Genomic DNA, 17,376 nt, shown 5'->3' with positions numbered 1-17,376 from the left:
GAAAAAGTAAAGTCATTTCATTACTGATTTACATGGGAGTTATTATCTGCAACATCTGTACACCCAACACAAGTTGATTTAATTTGCTCAAATTTCCTGGTAATCATACGCATTGACATGGAAAGGACATTCCTTCCCTCCTTACTTTCTTGAAAAGAACAAAAAAAGAACCACCACCCATTTCCTCTACTTGAATTTAATGCACATTCACCAGTGGCAGCCTTGGAGAGTAGTTTGTTAAAGAGTTAGAAGGGTTAAGGCAGCTTTACCTTGCATCATTCTAGGAAAATAGAATCCTAGTATTTTTGCCTTTAGAGTTTCCTTATTGGACAGTGAAATGCAAAACTGAAGGAAGATAAACTGTCAGTGTTCAGTGTTGCTACGTGCAAGTGGAGGGTGTTTAATCACTAAAGAGATGAACTATGTCATCTTTTTTTTTTTTTTTCCCCTCCGTTAAATTCAGGATTGTTCCCTCTGGTATAATCTTCTTTTTTTCCTTCTGTCCAGTTCAGACTTAAATGATACCAGATGTTGGCTGTCCAGCAATATTTTGCTCATTTATCAGTTGGAAAATTGGCTCTCTTTTTTTGCTCATTTCTTTCAAATCAAAAGATTTTTTTTAATTGACAAATTATTTTTGCCCACAGCAAACCATGAGTTAATGTCTATCATATTCTGTACCAATTATTAAAGAAACATTTATTAGGTGGCCACTCTGAATAGGACACTACCCCAGACTCAATTTGACTCCAACTCACTAGTATGAAGGTCTCAAGGATTTCCAGAATTAGCAACTTTATATGAACAATAATCATGGGGACTTCCATGGTGCTCCAGTGTTTAAAACTACACACTTCTACTGCAGGGGCCTGAGTTTGATCCCTGGTATGGGGACTAAGATCTTACATGCTGTGCAGTTCAGCCAAAACAAAACAAATACACAGAAAGCTCAAAACAAAACCCAATAATCATTTGTATAAAGTGTACATAGGGCTACACCTGCCAATGCAGGAGACATAAGAGATGCTGGTTTGATCCCTGGGTCAGGAAGACTCCCTGGAAGAGGGCATGGCAACCTATGCTAGTATTCTTGCCTAGAGAATCCCATGGACAGAGGAGCCTGGCAGGCTACAGTCCATGGAGTCGCAAGGAGTTGGACATGACTGAAGCAGTTTAGCAGATGGCTGTATGAGTCTGCTTGGGCTGCCACAACGAAGAACCATAGACCAAGTGACTTAAACAATTGAAACGCATATCCCCACAGCCCTGGAGGCTGGGAGTCTCAAATCAAAGTGTTGGCAGGTTAAGCTTCTCCTAATACCTCTCTCCATAGCTCTCAGATGACTGCTTTTTACTGAGGCCTCATACGATGATTTTTCTGTGCACACACATCCTTATTATGTCTAAATTTTCTCCTCTTATAAGGACACCAGTCAGATTGTATTAAGGTTCATGTAAATGGCCTCATTTTAACTCAGTCACCGCTGTGAAGGCTCTGTCTCTAAATACAGTCACATTCATTGGTACTGAGATTTAGGCTTCAGCCTGGGACTTTGGAGGGAATGGATGGACACACTGTATCTCGTAACGATGGCCATGAATCTGGACAGGAAATGAGGCGTTAGATTGCCTGCCAACAGGGATTGGTGACAAGTACAGAGAGACAGAATCTTCTCCCTGCCCAGCCTGTGTCTTGTAAGCCCCATGATCTAGAAGCAACCCTGAGACTGCAGATAGGGTGAGATCTTAAACTGAATGAAGAAATACTGAAATGACTAAGATTGCTTTGAATTTAAAAAGACTGGTTTCTTACCATCTGAAAAACATAGCCATTAAGTGCAGATATAGGAAAAAAATTTTTAAGTCGCTTTTCTCTGGCCGGTATCTGTGACTTGGGATTGCACACACAGCGTCCATACTGTCTACATTGTGTGGCTGTACCACGAGCCTGGGCTGCAAAGAGCTGAAAGAAGTTCAGGCACACTGAAGAGAGGATTCACAGACTTAAGTGGAAGGCTGTCCAGAGCAGAAAGAGGAACGTCAAGAACCAGAAATCTCCAGAGACAAGAAGCAGGAAGCAGAAGGAAACAGCTGAACAGGACTAGAAAGTCTGCCAAGAATACTAAATGACTTCCGGGCATTCTGCTAGTCCTTGCATGACTGGCTCCAGTAAGAAGTACATTCTTATTTCCTGTGAGACAAGGAAGAGAAAGGTCTGGCTCCTCAGCTTTGTCCTGGAAGACAGTCTCTTGGAATTTTCCTCAATTCTAGGCTGTACACACCAGGCAAGTTAATTGTTCAGTAGGAAATAGGGATGACAAAGAGCAGAAGTGGGAAAACCAAAATCTGACATCCCCTACATTCCTAGCACAGAAAAAACAGCCAGTGTGACAGCTCTTATTGTTTCTCTAATAATTATTATTGCATATTTTCAATTCCAAAATTTCCCTAAGAAAAAGCTACACAGCTAGCTATTGGTAGACTGTGCTTAGTTGTTCAGCCGTGTCTGACTCTTATGACCCCATGGACTGTAGTCCACCAGGCTCCTCTGTCCATGAGATTCTCCAGGCAAGAATACTTAAGTGGGTTGCCATTTCCTCCTTCAGGGGATCTTCCCAATTAAGGGGTCGAACCAGCATCTCCTGTATTACTGCATTGCAGGTGGATGCATTACTCACGGCCACTGGCACTGGGGAAGCCCCAATAATTATTATTGCATATGATCAACTCCAAAAGTTCCCAAAGAGAAAGGGAAGTTCAGTATTGCCTAGAATAGTTAGAATTTAAAAGAGGGTGTTCCAGGTGAGCAGATCTTGAATGCATAGGATTTGAATAATTAGAAGATGAAATTGGGCATCTGACATATTCCAGGGAGGAGTAGTATGAGCCCAGGCAGGTAGATAGTAGAAGCTGGATGGATGTTGAGTGTGAAGATGGTTGCCTGAACTGAATGGGGGCTGCTTCTGGAAAGTTCTGACAGACCAGGTGGAACACTTGCAGAAGGAGCTCCTAGGGAGGCTCCTGTGTTTCCACAAGGAGGTTTGATTCACTGGTCCAAAGGAAGCCACTATAGATTCTCGAGCAGCCATTCCCAGCATCTACCTTGCTTGAAGTTTAAGGACAGAACAGCAGAAATTGTTCAGGATCTGGGAACCACCATTGTCATCAATTTTCCTTTAAGCTACTGTTAAGCAGTTCCCTGATACCTAGTATTTCTTTTTCTTTGGAAATTTTGTTAGCACACTTCATTCTTTGTATTTTTTCTTTCAGTTTCAACAATAACAGCAACAACAAAAACTATCCTATCTGCTACTTATTTCTGTTTATAAAACAATTTGGAAAATTTTTGTTTCATCACAACAAAGAAAATAAGCTTTTTGAATTTTTTTCCCGATGCAAACTGGTTTTTATTTAGAGCCAGGAAATATTTTTGTTCCTACACAGAAACAAGAAAAGCATGAACAAGGTAGCTGGGACAATATTTGGTATTCTAAGGTTTGCACGAAGTATTGACTTGTGAAACCCATGTTCAGTGTAGGTGTCTTTAAGTGCAAATTTTGTATTTTATCTTTACAATAGGCATTTACTTCCCCGCATGCCTTACTTTATGGAATACTTTTCAGAGTTTATTTTTCTCTTAAGTCTTTGATCCATTTGACTGAGTTTGTTCTATGTGAAGGTCAACACAGATCTATGATTTTTTTAGAAGAGATTTGGATTGAAAACAATGACAAATAACTCTTCAATTACTACCATAACTCCTGCCCTCTGCTTCCCATGTTGCCCACCTTTGATCCTACATGATTCTGAACTGAGATGCTGGGCAGACAGTGAAGAGCACTGTGGGAACTACTAGGGTAGAAGCCGTGGAGAGTGTTGTGAGTGAGTTATGCCTCCAGTGAAGAAAACTGCTGTATGCCTGCCCCTTTGTGATGCCCCTGGTTGCTTCTGCCACCAGGAGGTGGGGTCTGTTTCTCCAACTCCTTAAGACTCAGCTGGCCTTTGGATTGATTTTGATCAGTAGAGTGTGATGGAAGGGCCCTATGGAGGAGACTGAGGTGCCCCAAACAACAGGCAACAGAGAACTGGAAGCCTCCAGCCCTGTCAAGTCATCCGATCACTGCAGCTCCATGAGTGAGCCCCAGTTAGACCGGCAGAAGGACTATCCGTATTTCCACTGCACAGAATTATGGAGGACGCTAAATCACTGCTGTTTTATGCCACTATCTGGAAAGGACTTTATAACAGGAGCAATAAATAATGGATACGCCTGCTTATTATTTTGGGGGTGCTTATTACTGAGTTCAGACTACTTATGTATATAATAGCAAATGTGAATCACTTTAGTTTACTATGTGCCGTAGTTAAAGAGCTTTTCAAATATGGAGAGGTCGTCTCTACAGACAGAAGTGTTTGCTGAGGCCCTCATACCTATGGAGGGTGATCAAGATCCAGAGTCTCATCCTCAGTTTTGTACATCAAGCGTACAGGACCAACTCACATTATTCAGTCTATCTGACAACAGATTGACGTATCTATTCAGAATTCCGGTTTCTTCCTATTTATATTGCAAGGTGGTTACAATTGTTCCACTCTGTTGAGAAAATTCTGAACTCTGTATGGCAATCTTAATGAAAAACCAAAATAATCCAAGAGGTAAACAGGATAATTTTGCATGGTATTATAGCATCATAGAGCTCCCTCAGTGGCACAGTGGTAAAGAATCTGCCTGCCGATGCAGGAGACATGGGTTGGTTCTATCCGTAGGTCAGGAAGAACCCCTCAAGAAGGAAATGGCAACCCACTCCAGTATTCTTGCCTCGGAAATCCCATAGACAGAGGATCCCGGTGGGCTACAGTCCTTGGGGTCGCAATGAGTTGGAAAAAACTGAACACACACACACACACACACACACACACACACACGCAGTATTACAAGGTTCTATTGCCCCCTTTTCAGTGATAAACGATGGAATCTAGCAGTTCACCCCAGTGTATGGGACCACTTCCACTCTGGATGGTACTAGAAATAAGAACAGACCCTGGTCCTTTTATTATACTTGTTAAAACTCCACATGAGCTTAGTTTCTAGAGAAACTGGCATCACATTATCTGACATTATCACATTGTGACACCATTTTCCTGGCTATGAACTCTACATAGAGACTTGAAGAAACTCACTGGGTAGCACATATATCACCTTTCAAATATTTATTTTGTTTAATATTGACTGAAAGATTCTTTAAATTCTAATGTGCTTTACAGTTTTCAAAAGTTTCATAAACGTAATTTCATATATTCCCATAATAGCCCTTCTTTTATCCCTACTCCTATATCGTTCCTCCTCCCTTCCCTCTTCCCAATGATGACCACTCATTTGTTCTCTTTACCTGTGTCTGCTTCTTTTTTTGTTGTTTATTTCATTAGTTTGCTTTATTTTTGGATTAGAGATATAAGTGATCATACAGTCTATGTCGTTCTCTGTTGGACTTATTTCACTTTAGCATAGTGACACCCATGTCCATCCGTGTTGCTGCAGATGGCAAAATTTCTTTCTCTTTCATGGCTGAGCACTATTCCATTGTGTGCGTGTTTGCGTGTCTCACATTTTCGTTATTCATCTGTTGATGGACACTGAGGTTGTCAATCTTGTCTCCACGTTTTATAGTATGTCACTATCTCTTTCCTATGTTCCGATTCAATTAACCACAAATCTCTGAGCCGCTTTTACATCCATCAGCACATTTTTTAAGTTGATTTTCCTCTAAATACTTGCAAACTATGGCCTTTTTCATTATATTAGGAGCTCCAGTCCCCCCAAAGTAATATATTAGCACATTATTTTAATATAATAATGATGCTAACATATTTTTAAAGAGTTACAGCTGAAAAAGATTCAGCTCTGTGCTGATTTATAGCTCTCTTGTGCAGTATGTAATTACTGGATATCTTTACCCAAGTGGAGAAAATATATTTAAGATACTGAATTAAGCATTTTTCCTCAGAATTAATGCCTTTGCTTATATTTGCACATTCTTAATTTTTTAATATTTCTTTCTCTTCTCACTCTATCGATAAAACCATCACACAACCCTCTTCTTGTCCCTCATCAAAGCAAACAGAAACAAATTAATCAGTCAAAATGATCAAGACATAAATATAGCTTTTAAAAAATTTTTTGTCATCCAATACATTAGTAAACATCTTCAATAGTGTACCAGATTTGTTAAAAACTTCAAATGCAGTTTATATAACCAGTGCAAAAAGAAAAGTTTGCTAATTACTGCTTCATCTTTGTATTTTTATTTCTTTGAACATAGTTGCTTTATAGTGTTGTGTTAGTTTCTGCTGTACAGCAAAGTGAATCAGCTACATACAGTCACATATGAGTGCTAAGTTGGCTGCGGTCCTGTCTGACTCTTTGTGACCCTATGGACTATAGCCTGCCAGGCTCCTCTGTCCATGAGATTCTCCAGGCAAGAGTACAGGAGTGAGTAGCCCTTCCCTTCTCCAGGGGAGCTCCCTAACTCAGGGATTGAACCTGCGTCTCTTGTATCTCCTGCATTGGCAGGCAGGTTCTTTGCCACTAGTGCTACCTCGAAAACGTATGTCCCCTCTTTTTTGAATTTCCTTCTTGTTCGGATCACCACAGAACGCTGAGTAGAGTTCCCCGAGCTATACAGGAAGTTCTCTTTAGTTATCTGTTTTATAATAGTAGTGGATATTTGTCAGTCACAGTCTCCCAATTCATCCTGCCACTCCCCTACCCCCTTGGTGTCCATGCATTTGTTCTCAGTGTCTATGTCTCTATTTCTGCTTTGCAAATAAGGTCATCTGTACCATTTTTCAGGCAACAGCAGCCTACTCCAGTACTCTTGCCTGGAAAATCCCATGGACAGAGGAGCCTGGAGGGCTGCAGTCCATGGGGTTGCGAAGAGTCAGACACGACTGAGCGACTTCACTTTCATTTTTCACTTTGATGCATTGGAGAAGGAAATGGCAACCCACTCCAGTGTTCTGTCCTGGAGAATCCCAGGGACAGGGGAGCCTGGTGGGCTGCCGTCTATGGGGTCGCACAGAGTCAGACATGACTGAAGCGACTTAGCAGCAGCAGCAGCAGCATACCATTTTTCTAGATTCTACATCTATGCTTTAATAGGATATTCATTTTTTCTTCTTTTAAAAATACAAAAATGTCTTGTATTTTTAAAAAGAACACCTGTAACTTATTAAAATAAGAACCAAAGTTTTAGCAAACAAAGTTTTATGCCACTATATTCTCAGCATTCTTGTAGTAATATTTAATTTTCTATTCTCTATGATACATGTAATTACTAAGGGACACACTCCACTTAAAAAGTTGAAAATATCGCTTTCTATCACTCTAGGGGAACTTTCAGCCAACATGCTTAAGTGGCACTTGTGAGGACAGCAGGGCCCTTAGAAACCTAGGCATTATCTTCAGATACTTGGAATGAGCTCTAGTATGTAACAGCCTCCAAGACCTCCCCTTTCTGCCTCAAACTCAACAATGACTTGCCAATAAGACATTTTTTTGCCATGATCCCATCCCCAGGTGTCCTAACTGCTTATTGAAGGGATAGATCATTTTCTGCTCAGTGATTCAAAATTGCCTCTGATGCTGCTGGCAGGCTGGAATCAGAGTTCCTCAGCACAGAACCAGCATCACAGTCACAGTAGCTATCAGTCCAGGTGACCGTTGTCTCGCTGGTAGTCATTGATATCATCACCATGAAGTTAGGGATGAAAGTTACAGTGACTGCAGATTTTAATTCTTTGTGTCAACAAAGAGTAAAAGGACAGCCAAGACACCTTCAATAACTGTTTGTATTTTAAAATTTTGTAGAGGAAACTACACTTCATAAGTGTACCAACATTCCTGATATGTTATACAGGTACTTTGGTCCTTGTGTGTATCTTTGATTAGACATTAGCCTCTTGATTGATTATGGCTTTTGAAAATTGTCAGGTATATTTAGATATGTCTACAGTGGACATGTAGTTGTTAGAACCTTTTATAACCTTTGCACTAAGAAATGGGTATAATACCCAACATGGAAGCTGGAAATGGGACACACCCTATTTTCCTTTCCTTTGGTCTTTTTGTGAACAGGAATATCATACTAACATCTATTTACCTAGAGAGAAATAGGTGTATAAAAATATCTTCTTTTAGTTTATTTTTAATTGTAGGATAACTGCATTACTAAAAATAATATCTTTAAGACAGACTACCTGGCATTCATTTATAATTATCATATATAGTGTATGGTAGATTACTTTTTTAAGATGTCAGTATATTTTAGTATACCAACTAGTCTATGAGCTAAATGGGAATAAACACTTTTTTAACATGTCATTATAGGTGGCCCAATGGTAAAGAATCTGCCTGCAATGCAGATGTGGGTTTGATCCCTGGGTCAAGAAGATTCCCTGGAGAAGGAATTGACTACCCACTCCAGTATTCTTGCCTGGGAAATCCCACGGACAGAGGAGCCTGGCAAGTTACAGTTCATGGAGTTGCAAAGGAGTCGGACATGACCTAGCAAATAAACACAACAGCAAAATACCTCCAATAGTAAAATTAACATGAGTAATAAGAGCAGTATATAAATAGAACCTAGTCACTGAGTTCTTTGTTTCAGGAACAATGCTAAATACTTCTCATATATCTCATTTAACCCTCAAAACCATTCTACAAGGCAGCTATTATCCATATTTTACAGATAATGAAACTGAGGTTCAGGTAAGCAACTTGCTCACAGTCACATTTTGCTAAAGGGAAGGTTCGATTTTTTTTTTTATTAGAGGTAGTAGCAGCAGCAGTGGCGTCAGCAAGCTATCTGCTCTCCCTCCCTTCCGTTAGATTGCTTGCATCTTGAGGTTCTCTGGCTCACAGTTTTATCCCACGTGAAACTCTCATGCATCACTAATGTATGCTGAGGACTGAATATAGACTGTTGGTATGGTTCTGGCTCAAGCCCCACTCCTGGAGGATCACATCTGTGTAAATCAGGGGCTTCTACATGTGGAAAATCGTTAAGTAGGGAAATATTATGAAGAGGTTTTGCTGTACACACTTTGTAATAATTTACAGTGTTTGCTTAAATGCATGTCCTACATGGTAGAGCAATTACACAGGTAATAAACCATGTATCTGAGAACAGAATACATAACATCTAACCTCTCCACACACACTTGATTTCTCCTGATTTATTAATAATTTTCTTAGGTTTAAGTGATTTCTCTTATTATGTTTTGCTTCATATCACACTGTGGCAAGACTTAGCCAAACAGTTGCTATACTAAAATTATCTCATACTTCTTAATCCTACATTTGCTGGCATATAAAATGTTCTGTTTTATAGTTGACAATATGGTTGAGCAATAGGGAAGAAAGGTGAAAGCAGAAACGTACAAAAAAGAAAAACCATTGAGAAGCTTATTAACAAGTGAAAATGTACAGAAACTGGAACCAATTCATTCTCTTCTCCTGCAACCAGTTATAAGCACATCATGGCATTTTCTGAAGCAGAAAACATTTCTACAGTGCTGTTTTCAGTGCTGTATCAAACACCATGCTAATTTGAACACAAAGTTCTCCAAGTGACGGGTGATACATTATAACAATATATTTTTTAAATGTTGTTCAAAATAAAAATGACAAATGGAGCAAAACCACTGGCATGCTCAGTTTATAAGCTAACTTATTTATCTTTTTACTTTAATGATGATACCATTTTCATAAGTGAATTTGAATAAGCTCTCATCTTGGGTTGACAATAAGTCTATTTTTTTGTGTTTGTTCTTAGAAGCTTTTTCACTAAGTGAAAGGAATGTGATGGACGTTCTAAGTAACTGAGACCATGCCAACATATGACACTGAATAAATCATAAGCACTGATTCATTTTCATCGCTAAATAATTTGATTTGTTACAGTTATCCCTATTTGATTACTGAAGCAGGTGAGATAGATACATTTTTAAGAATGAATGATATTGTAAAAATGAAAGTGAATCTGTTTTTAAATAAGTGCCTGAAAAAATCAGATATGACCTTTAAATGTTTGAATCATCTGACTTCCTATGACTCATTAAACTATCATTGTTAATGGAAAACTAGTATTTTTAATAGCAATTTTTCTGACTCTCTTTTAACTTAAATGTATTACTTCTACTTCTTGAAAGGACATCTGAGAAGTAAATCCTGTTATTCTTCTTTTATAGATGAGGAAGCAGATGGCCAGAATCGCTCAGCAAATTGACCCTAAAGTCAGTAAGTAAATGTTATAACTAAGATTTCAGCCCAAATCTGTCTGGGTCTAATGTCTATTCTCTTTCCAACATACCATTCTACTTATTGAATTACAGTAAATTAGAGAAACCAAGCCTGTTTCTATCAAATTTTATCTAACGTATGATTGTAGTCCTCAGTAAGTTTTAAAACAATTAGTCACTATCCATTCAAAATCAGTCTGAAAAGAGAGCAAAACCAGCCAAGACACTTTATCATTGCAACTGCCCACACAGATATACTAAGTCTACCTAAAAGTTGACTAATTTTTCAAAGCTTCACTGGTATTTTAGAATATCTCAAGACTTGTATATAGCTGAGCATTTTTAATCTCAGAGCTTAAAATACCTAGTATTTATTTCTGGTAACAAAGAAAGGACTGTTAGGTCAGCTGAAATCTCAAACTAGGTAATTTAAATCTTTCTTATACTGGGATATGATACATGATTAAAACTCTCCACCGAAACAAAATAAGTATTATAGGCTTCTATATTACAAGGAAGTTTCCCACTGGATTCTTCAGTGGAAATTCAAAATTAGGAAAAACTAACAATAGACAAGATGAGTATTATTTCATATATAATCATATCTCAAATATGTAGTTATATACAATAATCTCTCTGTGTAATTTAAAAAAAGGCATTGAATATGTAGTCAGTAAACATTTCAGGAGCATACTTTCAAAATAGTGCTCTTTAAAGTTATCTCTGGGTTTAATACATACAAGTGTTGTAGTAAAAACAAGAGAATAATTGCCAAGAATGAACATTTCCTTAGTACTTAAATTTTCGTGACACTTCACCCAGCCCTACAGCCATTTATTTCATAGAATCAAAACCATCTTCTTCAAGCAATTAAAAAAAAATCTAGCTAATGGAGTCTAGAAACATAATTCGCTGGGGAAATTTTTATATGAAATGATCTTTAAGTCTCTTTCCAAGTCCCAGTGCTATATTTTCATGATTGTAATTGTAAGAAGTGTTTTGTTGATTGGGAGATGGCAAGGAAACATTTGTTGTTTCTTCAAAACCAGTGAAAGTTGTACTGTTCATGCGGTAGGAATAATGGAATGGTGGGGAGGGATGAACCCTTAGCCAGAGGCTGGGGATCTTTGTTTACTCCTCTGCAGCCACTGATGGAATGATATAATCTTGGTTGAATCATTTTTGAATTCTTTGATTTTTGGTGTTTATCTATAATCTATGAAACTGAAGTTTAAAAACTGATGTGGGGGATTTTTTCAAAAGCTAAAAAGATTTATTGGCCCAGGTTTGTGTATATGTTGATGGTAACATCAACTGTTAACAGATAACTGGACCTAAGTCAGAGCATTCTGCTGCCGTCATGAAGCAGAAGCCTTCTGTCACAGGGGTATGTGTCCACCTGAGATCCTGTTCCCACTCTGACAGTGACCATCCCAGACAAGGCCAGTACCCCCCTTAGGTGTAGAGGAGGCTGGGGATACAATGTCTACAATGGTTATTGCTTATTCTTTTTGATCCTTGAAAATCCTTGCATTCCCTAACAAAAGAATTGGAGTTCACGTTTTAAAGAGACAGAAACAAGGATGGTACCAAAAATATCTTGGACTAAAATTACACAAGAATGATTGAAAGCCTCCAGGGAAGTCATTTTTCTTTTTCATCCTTTTAAACTCTTTTCTCTTGTGAAAGCTTTTAGTATGGAGGTAATAGTGCTTTCTAATCCAGACTAAGAAAGTCATAGCATTTTGGGGGGAATATTGTTCAGTTTTTATAAACCATCTAAGTTAATAATATGTATGTTTTCTGTGTATGAATTTATGACTTAATACTTGGTTAATATAACTGGTTTAGAAAAAACACTTTACAAAAAATAAAGTTTAAAAAATGTGGTTAGTGGTTAAGAACAGTAACAGATATAAAAAAAACCAATCTCCCATACCGTTAAAAGTGAATGTGGTTTATTGGATTACAAATAAAAAAGTCAAAGAATAGATGGACTTTGGTCAAAGTGTGAGGAGAACTCTGTCTCTATATTTCCTGATTTACTTGCATTTCCATCTCTTGTCGGTCATCTTCATCCTTAAAATGTTATCCTGTGTTCATACGACGTCCGTCAGCTTTGTCTGCACATCCACTGTGAGAAAATGGCCACTGCCTTCTATTGCTGAACAAATGCCCCACATTTGCTCTCAGTGGCCCATCTCGAAGGTGCTCAGCTTTGGACTAATTTGTTTGAGCACAGTGGTGCCTGGTCTTGGTTTAGGATAGAGTTAGATAATGAAACACTGATGAAACAATAGTAAAAAGTAGTGGGAAATTGGGAGCTACCCTTGGACCTGGTGAGGAAGTAAATCCCACCCAAATTCCCTGGCTGCTGAGCAAAATGAATGGAGTGGTGGTAGGTGGAATGGAAGGTCGGTAAGATAAATCACAGAACCCACTGGAGAATTCTGTCACTTCAGTATACATTATCAAGAGTAGTCTGTTTCCCCAGAGGAAGCTTGGAGATCAAACGAGAACTCCATGCTTTCATAGAGTTATAGTGGTAGAAGGAAATTTAAAGACAACCCAATCTAGTCCTCATACTTGGAAGATGGGAAAACTGAGACTCAAAGAGGTTAGATCATTTGTCCTAGAAAATATAGCAGAACTTGGAGGTAGTCTCCACATCACTGCCCCCATCTAGCACCCTTTCAATGACATTTGTTGTTTATTTATTCATTCAAGATGTAGTGACCATTGCTGTCTCCAGGGTTGCCTATTGAAAAGTATCTGGATATCTACCACAGATTCATGTTGATATAATGCAGACACCAACACTGTAATTTAAAGCATTATTCTCCAACTAAAGATAAATTAAGAAAACCTACTTCAAAGGCCACCTTGTCCATTAGAATTTTTCAGTCTTTGAGTCAAAATTTTCTTTTACATGTTATACGTGGTCATGGCATGTTTTACTTCTCTCAGTCACTTTCTACATCGTATTACATTTTAGGCTTTATCTCTTTCACTGAAGTTTAAGTTCATTAAAAGGCTGTGCTGTTCATTTCTCTATCTTTCAGAGTGCTGCCTACATACTAATGTTTGAATATGTGAATGGAAATGTAAATATTAATATTTTGCTCAGGAAATGGTGATTTGAGACTCTCTTAGGAGTAGACAGTTTGCACCCTTTACAATTGACCAGAATCATGTCTGTCATCCCTTAGCTGTAGCTGGGACTGAACCAGGCTTGCTATCGGTGACCCAACATTTGGAGTCAGGTCAAATGTTGAAGTGAGTGAAGCCTGCCTTCTTTCTTCCCTTCTGCGCAGTTGTTGGGGTCATCACTGTCCTAAAGAAGCCAGTGTGTTACACAGAAATGAGCACCACAGGTAGCTTTCCCCAGCCCTCAGTCAGTTCAGTCGCTTAGTCATGTCCAATTCTTTGCAACCCCAAGGACTGCAGCACCAGGCTTCCCTGTCCATCACCAACTCATATAACTTGCTCAAACCCATGTCCATTGAGTTGGTGATGCCATCCAACCATCTCATCCTCTGTCATACCCTGCTCTTCCCGCCTTCAGTCTTTCCCAGCATAAGGGTCTTTTCCAGTGAGTCAGTTCTTCGCATTGGGTGGCCAAAGTATTGAAGTTTCAGCTTCAGCATCAGTCCAATGAATATCCAGGTTGATTTCCTTCACGGTTGACTGGTTTGATCTCCTTTTGGTCCAAGGGACTCCCCCAGCCCTATCAACATATAAGTAGTTCTGTTCTATTCCAGCAGACTCTTCTAGGAATCGTTTGAAATACATTTATTCTAACTTTATATTCCTCATACTCTCAGTGGTATTTGATTTTTATAGGCACTCTTGAGGTAGAAGTTCTATGAAATCTAAATTAAATTTTGAGTTTGAAATAGCATGATAAGGTAACAGTATGACCTTTAAACACAAGATGGTCTTCTTTGTCTTTCTTCTATTTAATTTGCATCCCTACTTGCCCATTCATAAAGCCAGCCCAGCCTTTACTATGTCCTGGCTCATTTCATAATATCCCTTGAAATTATGTCATGATGCAGAGAGGAGCAGGGGTTGAGGGATCATGGAAAGCTTCTCTACAATAAAATACACTTCATTGGACCCACTGGGACACCAGTCTTTTTTGACAAGTACAAAATTGATGATATATCTGTGATGGGAGAAGCTGAAATAACTCTAACATAAGTGTCACAGCCTCAAAGTCAGACCAGAAGTATTGCAGACACTGTTATGTGAAAAGGAATCTATGTTTATTAAGAGGCCGCAGATTAAAACTTTTAGGGTACTGAATCTGCCCAGAGACAGATATATGGAGACATATTGAGATGGGCCCCTTCATTCTGTCAATATTACATTATGATTAATTTGAACAGGATAGTAAATCTTGAATTGCAAATGAGATAGCTAAAACTTAGCTGTTTATCTTTGCTGTCACAGTACCACATATCAAAAAGAATACCCTTCAGATTAAATGAAAATGGTCTCTAAAAGCAATTTTACTGCACCATTGGAAATGGTGGGTGTGGAGTGAGTAAATTATTTCATGAATAGACAGTCTATAGAAAAAAAAAAAAACTTTAGTGAATTTTTAAACTCTCCACCCTTCCCTTCGGTTATATTTTTACTTTATTTTTCATATATTTTGCCAGAAAAATATAGATTGACTTCTTAATAGATGTCTAAACAGCAAAGGTTTGTATCATAACAATAAGACCAGAAAATAAACCCAGCATGTTAAAAGTACTGTTTGTAGTGGCAAGCGCAATATAAAAGCGTGGATTCAAGTTGCTTTTTATAATCCTGTTTTCAGTCCTTTGGACATTTATAACCTTGTTGGCTTTAGAATTCAACTTTTCCACACTTCATCTAAGTGATAAGGTGTTTCTTTTGGAAAGCTCTAGGAAAAATAATCCTTTCAGTTATTTTTGAATTATGAAGGCATAGTTGCACCAATAACTAGAATGCCTGAGCACAACCATTTCAAATCTGGCACGTGGTTAAGCCTCCAAAGAAACAGTTGCATTTAACAGAAAGAATACAAAGAGGGGCACCAAATAGTCTAGCCTCTACTAAGCGGCTCACTGGCATCTACTGAAGTCTGATTCCCAGTGAAAGGAGACTTTTTGTCATTGCTTGTGTTAGAGGTGACTTATTTCTGAACAAAATATTTAAGGTCACACAATTCTTTTGGAATGCCACCTTGGCTTTTGAAGAGATGTGGACTCTTCAGTTCATTTTGTACGTCATTCAGATCCGCACTTCAGATGACAAGGGGGGCTTGAAATAGGATGGAATTCTGTCTTGCTGTGCTCAGGAACCTCATTCTGTTTTACTACCCACCCCCAACCCTGCACTTTGAATATGGGAAGAACGCATTACACATTATCATTGTTCTGATGGAAATAAAGATAAGCCAACTCACATCATTTATATTCTTCCCATTCAAGCTTCATGTGGAGCAAATCTAACCAACACACAGTGATATATCAACACCTCATTTATCTTTGACTGTCATATTTTTTCCATAAAAGAAAATGTTAAGAAAACTAAAACCTATACCTTTAAGCACTGAAAGATCTTCTGGTTTTCTATTTAAGTAGTTTTTAATCCCCAAATGCCTTACAAATTTATTTCTTATTCTTGTCGAAAAAGAAGTAGCTATCTATAATCTACTATGATTTTATAATATCTCAAAATCATTTATTATAATATTTAATGCAATCTACTAAAATATAGTATGTTGTGGAATCATATGAGTATATAAAATTATAAATAAATGACTGGATATTTTATTGTTCTATTTTAGTAGATGTTGAATAATCAAAAATTATTTGCCCCTACAATTAGTGGTCCAGAGGTACTCATATACTTTTGTTTTTACCTTTTTAGATGACGTTCCCTCTTTTATCTCATTTTTAACCTGCCAATTTTTGGCTTCTGTAAATATGATTCTTCTAGCAGTCATTCATTCCATCTAAAGCATTTCTTCTAATTTTCTCTTTGGTCTGGAAAATAGAATAATTGACTGTTTAAAAAAAATCAGGCCTTTTAGAATATGAATCTGAGCATGTTCCGAACCCTGCAGTAACCGCCCATCTCACGCAGTCAGAAGCTGTTCCTTCTCGTGGTCCCCCAGCACCTCCACGACCTGTTCGCGCTGCTCCCACATCGCCCTGCCCTCCCATTCTTGCCCTTGTTCACTGTGCTCAGACCTGGGAGTGATTTACTGTACAGGAAAACACCATGTTTCCTCTCACCTTCGGGTGTTTTCACTCGTTCGTTCCCTCTTTCTGAGGCAGTCTCCCCCGGTGTCCATCTGGCTACCTTGCTTGCACCCTTTAAGCCTTTATCGAGTTTCGCCTTCACGATGATGTCTATTGTGCATTCTCCACGGTGTCATGCCCATTATTTTTTTTTCAGAGTATTTATCACCTTAGAACCTATAATATACTTTAATAATGTATTATGCTTTTCTTTCTTTTTCCTCTTACAAAAATATTAATCCCAGGAGGCAAAGATGTTGGTGTTTCTTATTTATTTATCCCCTGGCACATACAATAATAGAACATCATGAAGCACATAGTAAGCATCAAGCAATATGTTTTGAATGAAATGAACACATTTTCAAATTAAGTCCAACTTTTTAAAAGCCAATAAGAGCTGCCACAGTTCACCTGTTTGAACTCCCTGAGTCACACAGCAAAATTCCCACGGGCTATCTATTTTACATATGGTAATGTATATGTGTCCATGCCACTTCATGCCCTGTGACCACCTAGAGAATGGGAGGTAGGAGGGAGGTTCAAGAGGAAGGGGGCATAGATGATAGATAGATAGATAGATAGATAGATAGATAGATAGATAGATAGATATACATACCTATGGCTGATGTATACTGATGTGTGGCAGAAGCCAACACCACATTGTAAAGTGATTATCCTTCAATTAAAAATGAATACAATTTTTTAAAAAGTCAGTAAGAGTAGAAAGTGTTCCTGCTGATCATGAATGGTTCAAAATTTTGGTCAAAAATTATTTAATCTTTATTGTGACTGCTCA

The 17,376-nt window shown here is 38.3% G+C and overlaps 1 long non-coding RNA gene across 1 annotated transcript in view; it reads left to right on the top strand.

Annotated features, from left to right (window-relative positions):
• LOC132658698 (uncharacterized) overlaps positions 1 to 17,376 on the top strand; it is a 727,669-nt gene that overhangs the window by 320,719 nt on the left and 389,574 nt on the right. Inside the window, exon 4 of the long non-coding RNA XR_009598629.1 lies at positions 10,249 to 10,297. This is a non-coding gene — a long non-coding RNA (uncharacterized LOC132658698). The remainder of the gene's footprint in view (positions 1 to 10,248; positions 10,298 to 17,376) is intronic.

This window comes from Ovis aries, chromosome 26 (genome assembly GCF_016772045.2).
Source record: "Ovis aries strain OAR_USU_Benz2616 breed Rambouillet chromosome 26, ARS-UI_Ramb_v3.0, whole genome shotgun sequence".
Classification (NCBI taxonomy): Eukaryota; Metazoa; Chordata; class Mammalia; order Artiodactyla; family Bovidae; genus Ovis; species Ovis aries.
The sequence above is the reverse complement of the archived record's forward strand: the minus strand, read 5'-3'. Positions and strand labels throughout refer to the sequence as shown.